Genomic DNA, 18,399 nt, shown 5'->3' with positions numbered 1-18,399 from the left:
TACCGTTAGGTATATACATATTTGGATTTTTTCTTATTTTTATTCTGCACATTACCACAATGAATTTTAAATGAAACGACTTAGATGCAGTTGAAGTGCAGACTTTCAGCTTTAATTCAGTGGGGTGAACAAAACAATGGCATAAAATGTGAGGCAACTAAAGCATTTTTTACAACAATTATTTTCAGGGGCTCCCTTTTTTTCCCAAAAATGTTACCAAAAATACACTTAGGTTTTAAGGGACTTACGAGCTGAATTGTTCAAAAAAAGTTTAGTACCTGTGCCTATTTTGAGGCCGTCCGCGCCCTCTGTTTTCCGTTTTCTTCCGCCGGGTCCCCGCACTGTTATCGCATCCCCCCCCCCCCCGGTCGGCTCCCGACACCACCGCCTGGGTCGGGCTCTCTTTCCACCACTAACATGGCCTCCGGAACTTGCCACAGCTCTAGGGGCCTCCCCCCCCCCCCCCGATCCACGCACAGGACACAGCCTGTAGCGAGGACGGGGCGGTAGGAGCCCTAGGCGCACTCACGTCTATGCGGACTGCGCAGCCGCGGCAAGCTCTGGTGGCCATGTTACTGGTGGAAAGAGAGCCCGACCCGCACGGTGGGGTCGGGAGCCGACGGGGGGGGGCGATAACAGTGCGGGGACCGGGCGGAAGTAAATGGAGGGCGCGGATGGCGTCCTCCGTGAAGTCAAAATAGGCACAGCTACTAAACTTTTTTTGAACAATTCAGCTCGTAGGTACTTTAAGTAATTGACACTGGGTGTCAATACCTAGGTACGCCACTGTGCCCTTTTTACCAGGTGTCCCTTCGGGATGTACACGCCCAGAACACTGTTGAAGTTTATTTAAAAGGTAAAAAATGTGCAGAACACTGTTGTAGTTTATTTAGAAGGTTAAAAATCCAAGTTTAAAGTTATGACTGCCTCAGCTCCCACACAGACAGATGTTGAACTACTGAACTTTAATCTGTGCGCTGCTCTTACAAATGTGTTTCTCATTCACATAGGAATTATATCACCTATAATTACTTATCAGTTTCAATAATGTTTTTTGAATAAAATTAGCATCAACAGTACACATCCATAAATGAAAGGATCATATTCAAACAACTTATTTCACATCTTATAGATCAAGGAGCTAATATAATGAACTAGTTCTACCATAAGTTAAGTATATCATAACGCAGTAATATGTAAGATAAATTTAGCATTGTGAAGATAAATATCATGACTTTTAAAGTTAAAAGTGATAAGAAAAGGCAAAGTGTTTTTATATGTAGAAAAGTACTACTCAGTACTATTTAATTCTGATGATTCCGGCATTCTCCATCATAGATCCTTCAGTAAGATGAGTTGGGTAAAAATCGTAGGTAATCGCTAGAGAGGGTAAAATGGTGCCATCCTCACCAATCGGTCTTGTACGGAGTCATAGTGTTATGGACCCCATGTATTAAATCCTCTAGGTTTTTGATTCTGTTGACTTTGCGGAGCTATTGACTCACTGTAGACATGGATTTCGTTTTCCAGAGTATAATTACTTATCAGTGAGATTTACAATCAATAAAAGTTCTGGATTTTCAACCCCTAAGTTGTGTACACACGCCGGATTCACGCAAACAATGGGTTGTCAGACCATGGGGCCATGGGGCAGCCATTCTGCTGACAGTTTTCCTGTGTGTACAGTCTGTCGGCAGGCTGATAAGGCTGGTTTTGACAGATTCGCCAAGCGGATCTGTCAAAACCAGCCTTATCGGCCTGCCGACAGACTGTACACACAGGCAAACTGTCGGCAGTACGGCCGCCCCGCGGGGGGATCTGACGACCCGCAGTTTGCGGGAATCCGGGGTGTGTATGTGCCTTTACAATGAGGAAAAAAAGAAACAGAAGAAACAGGCTAGTTCCATGTATTATTGGAACTGTACATAAACATGTTAATATTATTATGTCACTTCAGCTATCCTTTAGAGTGTACCTGAGATGAGGGGTATTAAAGAAATGTATACAAAACTGGGACTTCCTCCAGCCCCCTTCAGGCTGATCCGTCCCTCGCCGTCTTCCTCTTCCCATGCTGCTTCAATCCTCCACTACGCAGCCCGGTAAATGCGCCAGTCATCTCCAGTCGGAGCAGTGACAGTCCGACCACGTGCAATCCCCCGTCGTGCTCCCATAATTATTATTTAGTATTATTTAGTGTTTGTAAAGTGCCGACTGTCAGGAACCGTCCCGCGGCACGCCTGCGTATACGGTTCCCGACTGCGGGTTTGACCAGACTGAAAGGGGAAGCAGCCTTAGTCAAGCTAAAACAAGGCTGGGACCCCTCAGAACACCTCTCACTGCCACCACTAGCGGTTCGCTAGACACTTCCACTCTGCTATCGAGTTCTCAGCGCGCACTCCGCGTTTTCATATTTGGGTCAGCTTTGCGCTTAGGCCGAATACGAGAACGCCACGCACCCACACACACAGTACAGTTGTACAGTAACACAGCACAATCAGACACTGACTTGTAATGCGAGTTACACTGTTGTGCAGCCAAACCACTAACAGTTGTTCCGAACGATACTGTTAGCTACTCGCACTGGCGTTTCGTACGTTTGGTCAGCTGCGCGCTTTAGGCCAACGTATGACAAACGCCCCCACACACACAATGCAATTACAATTTCATATGGTAGTGTTGCTCAAACATACAACTAGGCACGGACTTATACACAGCTACACTGCAGTCTCCTTTAGGCTATGAGTGTTAGTTTAGTACGGCAGAAGTCAAGCTTATTAAATAATAATTTAATATTCCAGAAAAACATAGAACAATGCAGAACTTAATATATACAAAAGATTACAAAAAACAAAGTAAAAATAGTTACAAGATAAAAGTTACAAAGATAACACACACGGATATTTGTGTAAAATAAAAATGGGGATTAAAAAAAACGTTACCAACTTGAAGGTCTCAACGTTGTTGGCAGGAGCATGCCGCTTGTTCGACCAGAAGTCGAGATCAACTCTAGCTATGCGCTAACTCCAAGAGCAGATGATCACTAGGTATCTGTCTCTGCTTTTTATACTCTGAAGTGTCCCCTGGGGCATTTAATGTCCAGCCCCCAGGAACTAATTCAGTTTCCCCGTTTGTGACATCACCGAACGCTTGTCATAATCTTTCTTGTGATATGCAAACTTCAAAGGGGTTCCTGTTTTAGCTTCTTGAAGTTTGCAGAATTCAATAGGTGAGATTGTATCCTACCAGACATCAAAAAGCTTCCTTGCCTATTGAAGGGGACTGGTCCATTCACTGAAGACAATGGCAGCTGTCTACATTAATACAAAAGATCACAGCGTACAGTTCCTCTGGACAGCCAGAAACAGGTAATGAGGTTCCCTTTTGTCTGTCTATTGACACCACACACAATCACATTATTAGTCCATGAAGCTAGCTGCCAATATCTTCAAGCCATACTGGCTGACCTCCACCTCTGAAAGATATACAGCAGACATAAAAATTATAGAATAGGTTTCTGTACTCCCTAATATCATCAGCACCTCAATATATCTCCACACCGACATCTTCCGCAGCGCTGTACAGAGTATATTGTCTTGTCGCTTAACTATCCCTCACAGGGGCTCACAATCTAATCTCTACCATAGTCATATGGCTATGTATGTATATTGTAGTGTATGTACCGTAGTCTTAAAGAGAACCCGAGGTGTGTTTAAAGAATGTTATCTGCATACAGAGGCTGGATCTGCCTATACAGCCCAGCCTCTGTTGCTATCCCAAACCCCACTAAGGTCCCCCTGCACTCTGCAATCCCTCATAAATCACAGCCGTGCTGTGAGGCTGTGTTTACATCTGTAGTGTCAGTCTCAGCTGCTTCCCCTCCTCCCTGCATAGCTCTGGTCCCTGCCCCCCTCCCTTCCCTCCAATCAGCAGGGAGGGAAGGGATGCAGGTGGAGACTGGAGTTCTGCAGGAGGCGGGGAGAGCAGCAGACTGACACTATAGAGATAAACACAGCCAGCTCTGACAAGCTGTTTGTCAGCAGCGTGGCTGTGATTTATGAGGGATTGCAGAGTGCAGGGGGGACCTTAGGGGGGTTTGGGATAGCAACAGAGGCTGGGCTGTATAGGCAGATCCAGCCTCTGTATGCAGATAATATTCTTCAAACCCACCTCGGGTTCTCTTTAAGATAATTTAGGGGAAAGCCAATTAACTTATCTGTATGTTTTTGGGATGTGGGGGGAATTTGGAGTACCTGGAGGAAACCCACACAGACACTGAAGAACATAAAAACTCCATGCAAAAAGTGCCCTAGCTGGAATTCGAACCGGGGACCCAGGGCTGCGAGCCAAGAGTGCTAACCACCAGGGAGGACGGCAAGGGAGTGATGAGCCTGAAGGGGGCTGGAGAAAGCCCCAGGTATGTATACATTTTTGTATTCCCCCATCTCAGGTGTCTTTTAAGTCACTTTTCATAAAACCATATACAGTACTTTACAGAAAAATACAAGTACTAACATTTGACATAAAATCGCGATTAGGAATCATGTTCCTCGAAACTGGCCCAGCAGCAGTTGATATTCTATGTGTACCCAATGTAGAAGGCAAGATCACAGCCAGCATATAGATGTTTTTCTTGGTATATACAACCAATCATATTTTTGGTTGTTCATTTCAGCACTTATAAAACATAATATATACCGAGAGAAAATATTAGCCAGCGTGAGTGTTCCATGCTGTCACCCAGCAAAGTTGAAGGATTTACACAGATTTCCTGCCTGTGTGTTGTTCATATTCGTCATAGTCAGCCCTCTGACAGTACAACGCGAGTGTTATGTTTAGTGGTATTTATGGGTCCCAGAAATGACACACACCGAAATCCAGAATAATTGGTAGCCACTGCCACCTAACACCTTCCATTCATACATGTTACAGGCAAGATCAGCACTTGCATAACCATTTCCTGGCAGCTCAAATCTTTACATAAGGGGCGTTAACATAATAAAATGTCTCACTGAACGGATATGACAGAATATTACCAGAATAAGCTGCCGCTATACGTCGGGCAACATGCAGATTACAGCCTTGTAGAACTGCCATTTTCACAACTTAACTTTTAAGTGCGCTCTTAACTTTTACATATAACAATGGGCCTATTTTTCTTCCTGGGGCTGGAGAACTCTGGGGATCCTATGCAACCCTGCAGATTGGGAGTTATTACAAATTATCTGTTATTTAGTGGAAAGATGTTACAAGTCTGATCTGAGTCATAGCACACTAGTGATAAGCAAAATATTTTGACAATAAGCTAAATAGAAGTTGGGGTTACTAAAGGTGTTCATACGTCTATCAACTTGGCAGCTGATGAACCATCTGATTTGATATTTATTATCAAATCAGTGTCCCCAAGAGCATGCCCAGTCGACGATGCGACCAATTTTGGGTCGAAATTGGTCGCATGTATCGATCGGACATGCTTCAAAATGTCAGGTCGTCGTGGTCGATCGGGTGCGCGACGGTATCGGTTAGCGATATTGGGACGAGCAGAAACACAACTAAATCAAAGCGCTGTCCCCCCTAATGTAAAATGTGCCGATGCAGGATACTTTACCTGCCCGTGTCCGCTGCTGGCCACACAGGCACCCGCGTAATCCCCAGCAACCACATGGGGCGTGTTTATGCCGACTGCATAATTGCAGCCGGAGCCTGGAGCCAGCAGCGGACACGGACAGTAAAGTATACTGCATGGGGCACTAGGAAAGGGGGGGAGGGGTAGAGACCATTTTATATTTTGGGGGGATCGCGCGGGGGCGGTGGATGCATGTTGAAACTGATTGGGAATCAAGCTGTGGTGTATGGGCAGCCCACAGATCTCACTCTTATCAGATTTGATCAAAGAGAGATTTGTCTCTTAAGGTGGCCATACACTGGTCGATTTGCCATCAGATTCGACCATCAGATAGATCCCTCTCTAATCGAATCTGATCAGAGAGGGATCGTATGGCCACCTTTACTGCAAACAGATTGTGAACCGATTTCAGCCTGAAACCGTTCACAATCTGTGGTGGTGGTGGTGCTGCCGCCGCTCCCCGCCCCGCATACATTACCTGCTCCGCCGGCGCGAGTCCCCGCTGTCACTGCTGTCTTCTTCTCTGCTCTGGTCTGGTCTCCGGCATGCTTCACTTCTTCCGGCCCGGCAGGAAGTTTAAACAGTAGAGCGCCCTCTAGTGTGAAGAAGTGAAGCATGCCGGAGACCAGAGCGAAGAAGACAGCAGTGACAGCGGGGACTCGCGCCGGCGGAGCAGGTAATGTATACCCGCTGTATTGCGTCCGCCGTCGGGCATTCGAACGCCACTATCGACGCACTCCCGACCTGCCGGCGATCGAGAAAAATCTTCCGCACAGACGTCGGGAATCGACGGGAACAATCGATTTCGGACGGAAATCGATCGTTCTGTCAGCGGTGTGCGCGGCTATTTCACAGCCGATTCGATCACTGTGATCGAAAATCGTTAGGTGTATTGGCCCCTTTACACTGGGAATACACGGCTTGATTTTGAGCCATTAAGATGGCTCCATAGATAGTGTCCGACATGTCCGATCAGTGTCTCCACCCTCCATTCTCCCCCCCCCCCCCCCCCACCTTGATCAATTCACTGCTCGATTCGAGATTGAAGTGAATAGGAAAATATAAGAAAAACGAGTGGAAAATAAGAGAATTGACTGCGGAATCGAGCTGCAAATCGATCGAGTGGGTGAATCGAGCGACAAAATCGAGCCGTGTATGCCCAGCATTAGTTTAATCTGTCCAACATTGCCAGATGTATGGCCACCTTAAAGAGACTCTGTAACATGAAAAAGATCCCCTGGAGGGTACTCACCTCGGGTGGGGGAAGCCTCCGGATCCTAATGAGACTTCCCACGCCGTCCTCTGTCCCACGGGGGTCTCGCTGCAGCCCTCTGAACAGCCGGCGACAGGCCCGACTGTAATTTCAATATTCACCTTTGCTGGCTCCAGCGGGGGCGCTGTGGCTGCTTTCGTCTCTGAACTACACGGAAATACCCGATCTCAGTCGGGTCCGCTCTACTGCGCAGGCGCCGGAAACTTGCGCCTGCGCAGTAGAGCAGACCCGACGGCGATCGGGTATTTCCGTGTAGTTCGGAGCTGACAGCCGTCAGAGCGCCTGCGCAGGAGCCAGGAAGGTAAATATTACGTCACGGCTGTACGGAGGGCTACAGCCAGACCCCCGTGGGACAGAGGACGGCGTGGGAAGCCTCATTAGGATCCGGAGGCTTCCCCCACCCGAGGTGAGTACCCCCCAGGGGATTTTTTGAGGTTACAGATCCTCTTTAAGACCTCATTTCCTTGTCTGCAGGGTTTATAATAAAGTTTAGAGTCAGTTAAACACATTTTTCAGTTGAAAATACCTATATTAACACAGTCTTGCAAGAGGAACAAATAAGGAAGATATAGGGACAGAGGTATTTAGTTCCCAAAAAGGGACTGTCCTCCTGAAAGATGGGCAATTGGAAGCTATGGAAAGGAGCAAAAAACTGTAAATGAGGCCTAAACAACGTGGACAAGTCAGATACAACATTTCATACTTTAGCTTTTGCCCTCAGTAGGAAGCATTTGGAGATAACATGAACAAACACAATAACCTGTGGGCCACAAATCACATCAGACATCAGAGATTTTGTTTTTATCTGTATGAGGCGTTACAGGTATTCCTGACTTTACGTTATCTTGTAATTTGCTGTTGCTGCTATGTTTCCTCTATGCGTGATGTGCAGGAGGCCTGCTGGTATTACTAAATGTGTCAGTCAGCACCTCTCCTTTATCTTGACATGTTTGGCTTCACGGTTGGAGGGGACCTGGATGCTCTGATACTTGCTGAGGAAGTTCTTCAGAAGGGAAATTACTAGTGTAATTAGGTAGCTCATATCTGCAGTGTAAAAACCAGAGCAGGATGGAAATGAGTGTGTTCTGTGAGCAGGATGGAAATGCACAGATCATGGGGATAGATTGCTCTGGCCACACTGTAATGCATACACTGAATATGGGCAACTGGTAAAATGGGCGTAAGGTGTTGCTGATTGTAGAATATCAATATTCATATCGATATTCTACTGTCCCCCTCTGTTACCAAATTCTCACACTAACCTTCCCCTGTTTATGCCTAACACTAAACTCCTCCAACCAACTTCTAACACTATCCTCCCTTATACAGATGCCTAACCCCCTTTATCTACATAAACCCAGATTACCCAACACCTAAAGTCTCTCCCTCTATACTATAGCAAACCGTCTTTCGGCTCACGTTGTGCCCAAAGGAAAAAAAAGTGAGACCATACGTATGCCATAGTGCAGGCAGCAGCACGGTGCTGTGAGCTGCAGGATGCCATTCTGGTGTCTCAACTTGTGCCTTTCCCCAGACACTGCACCGGCCCTGGTCTTAGGGGGGATTCTGGACACAAGCATTCCCCCCCTAAATGTATGTTCTGGATACATATACTGGGGAGCCTTGTAATAATGGGGGGTACCTCTGGCTACCTAAAGGGGCCCATACACCTAACGATTTTCCCGCCAATATACAGTAGATTCGATCAGTGTGATCGAATCTGCTGTGAAATCTTTGCGCAAACGGTCACCGCTGTCTCTTCTCCGCTGGGCTCTGCAGCTTCACTGACCTTCCTGTCCCGGCAGGAAGTTTAAACAGTAGAGCGCCCTCTACTGTTTAAACTTCCCCGGACAGAAAGAAGTAAAGCAGCGGCAGCACCACCACAATCTGTTTGCAGTAAAGGCAGCCATACCATCCCTCTCTGATCAGATTTGATCAGAGAGGGATCTATCTGATGGCAAATCGAGCAGTGTATGGCCATCTTAAGATTGATGTGTGCATGTGGTCGTGGGGATGGGAGAGAGGGGGTTGACCTTATCATTTTTTGTTTGTTTGGAGGGGGGAGACAAACAAAACTTAACTATGGGGCTCCATGATTTCTGGCTATGGCTTACACTCACCTGTCTACTGGCACATACCTTATTTTCAACACCAGGGGCATCATCCTTTCTCTTCACTCCCAGGGGAACGTGTGCTGTGTTACTAAACAAATAGAGCAAAACTATGAGCACTGTGGCACCTACCTTTCGTGACCACTAGAGGTTTCTATATTGGGCCTCTAGTGTATGTCACGTGACACTAAGCTCCCCAGGAGTGGAGAGACAGGAAGAAGACGGTGGAGAAAACACACGGGAGGAAGCATCGGTGGACAGGTGAGAGTAGCCGCTGGTGTGTCAGTCGTCCCGAAATGGAATGCCTCTAGCGACGCTCTCCTGACCCACCGCTGTACCAGTGAAGTTTTCCGTCCGGCATGATCAACCAAATTGATCGATTTTAAGCAAAAACAGGTTGATCGGGCATTATTTTCAGCACTGATTTCTAGCAGATTCTATGTAAAACACTGATGCAGGGAAGCTGCATGAAGATGGCAGTTGTACTGGTTGCTGTTTAGCAGTTAGATATCAGGTGATCAGCAGGCTGGAGCCAGTGAGCTTATGCAAGCAAACATGAAATCTAGCAGGTTTCTGAAGATAGTGAAGCCAAGTCAATCATGTTACATAAGGAGTCATGAATCCCATTCCACAATTTAAACCTTCTGTTAATTTCTTGAACATTTTCATAAATTTGTACTCAGAAATCTTTCTTGCTTGTTCATTTTTGAAGTTACCCTTAAGAATAAATACTTTTAGATCTTGCATGCTGTGTCCTGGTTCGCAGAAGTGTTGGCCCACTGATGTGTCCATTTTACCCTCATTAATTTTAAAGCGGTGATGGTTCATTCGTGTGCGCAGTTTTTGTCCTGTTTCTCCTATATAGATACCTCTTGAGGGGCATTTCATGCAGCGTATCATGTATACAGCATTGGATGATTCACAGGAAAATTGGTCTGATATTTGATGATATTTCTGTGAGTTTGGTATTTGTATTTGGCTTGTGCACAAGATATAAGGGCAGGTCTCACACCTTGCGTTATTACAGGGTAATGTGCCTGGAGTTTCTGGTGTAGATAATGCACTTCTGATAATCATTTGTCTCAAATTGGGAGGTTGTCTGAAAGCAAGCATTGGTAAATCAGGAAAAACTTCTTTCAGGCTTTTGTCTTTATGAAGTATCGGTTGCAGGGCTTTCGATATCTTTCTCAGTGTCTTTAATCTTGGGTTGTAGGTGACCACTATTGGGACTCTGTTGTTTTCAGTCTTTGGGGTGTATTTCAATAGTTCCTCTCTAGATTTTAAAGTTGCTCTGTGTATTTGATCATCAACGATTCGTGGACGATATCCCTGATCTATGAATATATTACGTAGTGACATAAGTTGTCTGTCTCTGTCCTCTGAAACAGAACATATTCGGTTATACCTCAGAGCCTGGCTGTAAACAATAGATTTTTTGGTGTGTTCCGGGTGGAAACTATTCCACTTGAGGTAAATATGCCGGTCAGTTGGTTTACGGTAGATGGATGTTTCTAAAAATCTATCTTGTATGTAAATTGTAGTATCCAGGAAACTGACATGGGAGGATGAAAAGTTGAGCGTTAACTTGATGTTCTTGTGGTATTCTGAGAAGTTTTTGTGGAATTTGATTAATTCTTCCTGTGATGCTGTCCAAATTAATAGGATATCATCTATAAATCTGAAGTAAGCCCATGGTTTAATTTCACACGTTGAAAGGAAGTTTTCCTCCAATCTGGCCATAAATAAATTTGCATACTGGGGTGACATTCTACTTCCCATAGCACTGCCCATTGTCTGTAGATATACATCATTCCCAAATGAAAAATAGTTATGAGTTAGTATATATTTGATAAGTTGTAGTGTGGGCTCTGTTGGTAGATCATTCAACTGAAGGAAATGTTGGCAAGCTGCAATACCGTCCTCGTGTGGAATGTTGGTATAAAGGGATTCAACATCCATTGTAGCCAGGATAGCACCCTCTGGGATTGGACCCATGGCAGTCAATTTGTTAAGAAGGTCAGTGGTGTCCTGGATGTAGCTGGCTGTATTCCTTACCAAGGGTTTAAGGATGTTTTCTACCCAGCCAGATATCTTTTCTGTTAGTGTCCCCAAACCAGAGATGATAGGTCGACCTGGGTTTCCTTCTTTGTGTATTTTTGGTAAGATATAGAAGCTGCCTATTTTCGGATTATCTGGTATTAATGTAAGTATGTTAGTTGATACTGAGGAAAGATCATTAAGCATATTCTTCAATTCCCTTGATTATTGTAGTGTGGGGTTTGTTTCTAGTCTTTTGTAGTAGGTGTTGTTGGAGAGCTGTCTGTTTGCTTCTTGAACATAGGTGGATTTATCCAAAATCACTACAGCTCCTCCTTTGTCAGCTGGTTTAATTACTATGTTGTTATTGCTTTTAAGGTTCAGTATTGCTTTCCTTTCTTGAGTGTTGAGGTTGTAGCGTGTCTGTATTTGTTTGTCCAGTATCTCCAATTTGATTCTTTTCCTGAAGTTGTCAATATATTCTTCTAATTTCTTGTTCCGCCCTGATTTTGGTGTCCAGGTACTGCTCTTTTTGGTTTTGCTATTTGTAGGTTCGGTGTTTTCAAATGATGAATATTTAGGTTTGTTATGAAAAAATTCCTTTAGTCTTATCCTCCGAAAAAAAAAAATGAACAAGCAAGAAAGATTTCTGAGTACAAATTTATGAAAATGTTCAAGACATTAACAGAAGGTTTAAATTGTGGAATGGGATTCATGACTCCTTATGTAACATGATTGACTTGGCTTCACTATCTTCAGAAACCTGCTAGATTTCATGTTTGCTTGCATAAGCTCACTGGCTCCAGCCTGCTGATCACCTGACATCTAACTGCTAAACAGCAACCAGTACAACTGCCATCTTCATGCAGCTTCCCTGCATCAGTGTTTTACTACAGCTAACATCTAGAAATATGCCTGAAGAAGGGGACTAGATCCCAGAAAGCTTGCATTATTTAACTTTATCAGTTAGCCATTAAAAGGTATTACTTTTACAAGACTTTGTTTTTTTCTACCTACATATATTGTTTGGCTAACACGGTACAGAAACATTTTTACTACTATCATCATGCAAGATACCGTAATGTACCGCACACATTTGGAATGTAAAACCCTACTGAAGAAATTGGCACAACTAGACAGTGACATCTTTTTTCTATCAAAGTGCAAGAAAGAAAATCTGATCCCAAAAGGTATTACTATCAGAAACCCAATTCAGCATACCTTCAACACCCATTTTTCACAGCAACTCTGCTACAGAACAGCGGAAAGGATCAGGAATCATCTCATTAAGGTTTGTTACAGCAAGAAGAGAATTACCCAAGATAATCTACATTTACTCTATTCTACAATGCAAGGACTATCATCAGAAAGCCTTAAATCTACATTACAGAAATTCTACAAACAATTACAGCACCGTTTAATTCAAAACAAGAAAAATAAACTCGACAGCCTGAGACTCAAAGCTGCAAACATTCTGGAGAATGATACAAGTGAACCCCATTCAGAGCCTAAAACTGCCAAACTTTTACCTGTGGTTAACTTGTCCAGCTATAACCCTAGCAAGACTGAATTAGCTGTTCTATCTAAAGGACTCACTTTTTGCCCCACCAAAAGATTTGATGAAACAGAATTTTGTAGTGACATGGAAGAATTTTTTCGGAGGATAAGACTAAAGGAATTTTTTCATAACAAACCTAAATATTCATCATTTGAAAACACCGAACCTACAAATAGCAAAACCAAAAAGAGCAGTACCTGGACACCAAAATCAGGGCGGAACAAGAAATTAGAAGAATATATTGACAACTTCAGGAAAAGAATCAAATTGGAGATACTGGACAAACAAATACAGACACGCTACAACCTCAACACTCAAGAAAGGAAAGCAATACTGAACCTTAAAAGCAATAACAACATAGTAATTAAACCAGCTGACAAAGGAGGAGCTGTAGTGATTTTGGATAAATCCACCTATGTTCAAGAAGCAAACAGACAGCTCTCCAACAACACCTACTACAAAAGACTAGAAACAAACCCCACACTACAATACTCAAGGGAATTGAAGAATATGCTTAATGATCTTTCCTCAGTATCAACTAACATACTTACATTAATACCAGATAATCCGAAAATAGGCAGCTTCTATATCTTACCAAAAATACACAAAGAAGGAAACCCAGGTCGACCTATCATCTCTGGTTTGGGGACACTAACAGAAAAGATATCTGGCTGGGTAGAAAACATCCTTAAACCCATGGTAAGGAATACAGCCAGCTACATCCAGGACACCACTGACCTTCTTAACAAATTGACTGCCATGGGTCCAATCCCAGAGGGTGCTATCCTGGCTACAAAGGATGTTGAATCCCTTTATACCAACATTCCACACGAGGACGGTATTGCAGCTTGCCAACATTTCCTTCAGTTGAATGATCTACCAACAGAGCCCACACTACAACTTATCAAATATATACTAACTCATAACTATTTTTCATTTGGGAATGATGTATATCTACAGACAATGGGCAGTGCTATGGGAAGTAGAATGTCACCCCAGTATGCAAATTTATTTATGGCCAGATTGGAGGAAAACTTCCTTTCAACGTGTGAAATTAAACCATGGGCTTACTTCAGATTTATAGACGATATCCTATTAATTTGGACAGCATCACAGGAAGAATTAATCAAATTCCACAAAAACTTCTCAGAATACCACAAGAACATCAAGTTAACGCTCAACTTTTCATCCTCCCATGTCAGTTTCCTGGATACTACAATTTACATACAAGATAGATTTTTAGAAACATCCATCTACCGTAAACCAACTGACCGGCATATTTACCTCAAGTGGAATAGTTTCCACCCGGAACACACCAAAAAATCTATTGTTTACAGCCAGGCTCTGAGGTATAACCGAATATGTTCTGTTTCAGAGGACAGAGACAGACAACTTATGTCACTACGTAATATATTCATAGATCAGGGATATCGTCCACGAATCGTTGATGATCAAATACACAGAGCAACTTTAAAATCTAGAGAGGAACTATTGAAATACACCCCAAAGACTGAAAACAACAGAGTCCCAATAGTGGTCACCTACAACCCAAGATTAAAGACACTGAGGAAGATATCGAAAGCCCTGCAACCGATACTTCATAAAGACAAACGCCTGAAAGAAGTTTTTCCTGATTTACCAATGCTTGCTTTCAGACAACCTCCCAATTTGAGACAAATGATTATCAGAAGTGCATTATCTACACCAGAAACTCCAGGCACATTACCCTGTAATAACGCAAGGTGTGAGACCTGCCCTTATATCTTGTGCACAAGCCAAATACAAATACCAAACTCACAGAAATATCATCAAATATCAGACCAATTTTCCTGTGAATCATCCAATGTTGTATACATGATACGCTGCATGAAATGCCCCTCAAGAGGTATCTATATAGGAGAAACAGGACAAAAACTGCGCACACGAATGAACCATCACCGCTTTAAAATTAATGAGGGTAAAATGGACACACCAGTGGGCCAACACTTCTGTGAACCAGGACACAGCATGCAAGATCTAAAAGTATTTATTCTTAAGGGTAACTTCAAAAATGAACAAGCAAGAAAGATTTCTGAGTACAAATTTATGAAAATGTTCAAGACATTAACAGAAGGTTTAAATTGTGGAATGGGATTCATGACTCCTTATGTAACATGATTGACTTGGCTTCACTATCTTCAGAAACCTGCTAGATTTCATGTTTGCTTGCATAAGCTCACTGGCTCCAGCCTGCTGATCACCTGACATCTAACTGCTAAACAGCAACCAGTACAACTGCCATCTTCATGCAGCTTCCCTGCATCAGTGTTTTACTACAGCTAACATCTAGAAATATGCCTGAAGAAGGGGACTAGATCCCAGAAAGCTTGCATTATTTGGAGCTAGTCTACTTTAGGGGACCCACCGCAAATCCCCATAGACACTTTCAGCTGGTCTGCAGAAACGGAACAAATGTCCGCTTTCACCTTGTTTAAACCCCCACAAGCCTTATACCCACGGATAGGTAAGCATATCCTGTAACGAACTGTGAGGTTTTCGGTCCAAAAAAAGTTGAAATGGGCTGTGTAGGAGCCGCCGAACGGCCTTCATCTCGGTTCCGTCGGCCATCTTCCTTCTGCTGTGCAGGTCCTTTCTTTCTCCTCATTGGAGGGTTCGTTAGCTGCCGACAGAAGCTGGCACGCCCCCACCTAACAATCCCTCCAATGAGGAGGAAGAAACGACCTGCAGAGCAGAACCAAGATGGCTGACGGACCCGAAATTGCGGCCGTTCGGCGGCTCCTGTACAGTCAGTTCCAACTTTTTTTGACCGAAACCGCAAAATTCGTTAGAGGACCTGCTTAGCTACCCAGGGATATAAGGCTTGTGGAGGTTTAAACAAGCAAACGGAAGACATTTGTTCCGTTTTGCAGCCCAGGTGAAATTGTCTATGGGGATTTGCGGTGGGTCCCCTAAAGTAGACTAGCTCCCATTATTTAACTTTATCAGTTAGCCATTAAAAGGTATTACTTTTACAAGACTTTGTTTTTTTCTACCTACATATATTGTTTGGCTAACACGGTACAGAAACAATTTTACTACTAACATATAGCAGATTCTATTAAATAATCGAATCGGCTAGATATCAACATAAAGAAAATCAACTGGTATATGGCCACCTTTCTGTCAGCAACAGCCTAAAGGCCCATACTCATTAAGCGATTTTCCCGAATGATTTTACGCAACTAACAATTTCTTTAACAATATCGTGCAACATTGTTTTAATGAATGTTTGTTAATTGATGTTTAACGATGGACAACTACGCAGGTTAATCGCTAGCTTTGAACAACCATCATGATGGATTCGATCATGGATGGTCGTGCCGATCGCCATTAACCCCTTCGTGATTTATTCCGCGTTGTGTTTGTGGCATATTTGTCATTTGTACCCATGGTATGCGATTGCAGAAAATAGATCGGAGAACGATCGTTCCTTTGTGGTGGGTATTCAGCTTCATGTTTCACGTGAGTTTTTTCGGCAGATTTACTGCCCGATCGATTTTACAATCATTTTTCTGATCGATCTCCATTCACGTCTATGAAAAAAATCGTTCAGAAAAACGATCGAAATCACATCGGACCTGTTGGAAATTATCTATCGATCCATCTATCTGCCAAAAAAAACCTCATGGTGTATTCCCAGCATCACAAAGGTTATTGGTGTGCGCAAGCTAAGACGTTTACAATGGCCATATTCTGCAATACTCTGCACACAAAGACCTGAAATCTTCAAAGTCCACCCAGTGGATGATCCATTGCCATGCTGCTCTGTCTGTGTATACATTACTCATAGCTTTTTACTGCTGCTCCCCTGTGCAGGGCTATCAGGAATTTGTGTACTCAGAGAAACTGACACAGCTTCTTAATCAGAAAGCCTTATCTTCAGCTATTCTCACACTCCTTCTGTTCAATGCCACACAGTCATTAAGCTCTTGCAGGATCACTAGATTTAATAGGTCTTTACAGATCAAAGTATGCTAATGCCCTATTTATGAGTATTGTCCAGATTACATATCTATTGGAATTCTTCTCCACACAATATAATTTATGTTGCTTACACACCTTCAGGCTGGGTGAATTGCCTGCAATTCAGTGAGCTACTCTCTACACAGGGAATGGAATGCTGGTTTATGTGTTTGCTGTATTTGTGGACTCTTTATAAAGGAAAACTTTACTGGCAGATAAAGGTGCTTAGAGACAGCAGAGGGCGATCGGGTCATACCTAGAACTTATACAGAGCAGGAGGGGGAAGGGGAAGCAGACACTCCTGACACCTGCTTCTCATGGGGCCAACAAGCACTTCAATCAATCGAGGTGTACCGCCATCTTCTTTCACAGAGGACCAAGAGTTTCATCTCCCTGGCGGTATGATTATTTCCGGATTTTAGGGTCTAAAAGCGGAGCGTTTTTTTTTTTCACATGCTTTTAGACCTTAACCCCCTTGCCGTTCCAATTATCTCGGCAAGGGGGCGGCGCAACACTTTTTTTTCATTTTTTATTTTTTTTTATGTTTTTATTCATGTAGCTAGCCTAGCGCTACCTACATGATAGCCGCTGACGAGCGGCATCCCCCTACCTACTCGATCTTTGCAAGCAGGAAATCCCGTTCAGAACGAGATTTCCTGCAAGGCTTCATGGACGTCGGGACGTCAGAGGGAATCCCGATCCACCCCTCAGCGCTGCCTGGCACTGATTGACAAGGCTGCGCAGGGGTCGGGGGGGGGGGGCGGCGCGGCGGGTAGCGGCGAATCGGCGGGTAGCGGCGGCGATTGCGTACTACACGCAGCTAGCAAAGTGCTAGCTGCGTGTAGGGGAAAAAATTGCGAAAATCGGCCAGCAGGGCCAGAGCAATCCTCCTGCGCAAGTTACCCCGAGCTCAGCTTGGGATAACCGGCAGCTACCCTGAGTTAGGCTTGGGATTACCGCTCCTGGCTGATTTTTTCCACCTCGAGCCTGACTCGGGGGTGACCGCTGGGAAGGTTAACTACAAATCTTGGAGTCTCCCAGCTAAATGTTTAATGGGTGCCTCCTTAAAAGGGGGAAGAATTGTTGTCAGGATAGCCACACTTGTTATGAGTGGTGGAGTCATGGTAGTTGCACTGTTATAGTGTGGCATGGGGGAGGGGGGGATGTGATGGTTAATGGCCCCACACTTGTTGTATGCCCCAGCTGTGAGGGTCACTATAGGGAGTAGCAGTTTGGAGGACAGCAATGAAGGGACCTGAGCATTGTTTACAGCATTTTAAAAACAGATCCTTCCCAGAAGAAAGATTCATAATGGTGAGTGCTGCTGGGGGTGAGGGGGTCGGGGAAGCACCATTACTTGCCTACAGGGTGCTGATCCTTATCCCTCAGGCCGTGTAACAGGGGCATTGCTAGCCCCAAAGATCAGTGGCACGTGTCCCTGAATCTCCCCAGGCAGTCAGTTGTGGTGCTTCAATGGCAATCATGCTGGGAGCTGTGGTGCCTCTATGTAGGCATACTGGATGCTGTGTTGCCATCCTGGGTGCTGAGATGCCTTTATGGGGGCATGCAGGGAGCTGTGGTTCTTCTATGGGGGCATGCTGGGAGTTGTGGTTCCTCAATGTGAGGCCTGTGGGAGCATGGTAGGGGGTCCATTAGAAAGTTAGGTATTGCTATGAGTGAATTGCCAGATAACCTGGCGACAGGCCAGCCCGTCCAGCAGAAAGCCAGACCTAGCCAGCCCAGAAGCCAGGTAACTCTGTCTAGTTTGGCAATGACCACTTTACCCCAGAATAGC

This window comes from Hyperolius riggenbachi, chromosome 5, assembly GCF_040937935.1.
Source record: "Hyperolius riggenbachi isolate aHypRig1 chromosome 5, aHypRig1.pri, whole genome shotgun sequence".
In the NCBI taxonomy this organism is placed as follows: Eukaryota; Metazoa; Chordata; class Amphibia; order Anura; family Hyperoliidae; genus Hyperolius; species Hyperolius riggenbachi.
The sequence above is the reverse complement of the archived record's forward strand: the minus strand, read 5'-3'. Positions refer to the sequence as shown.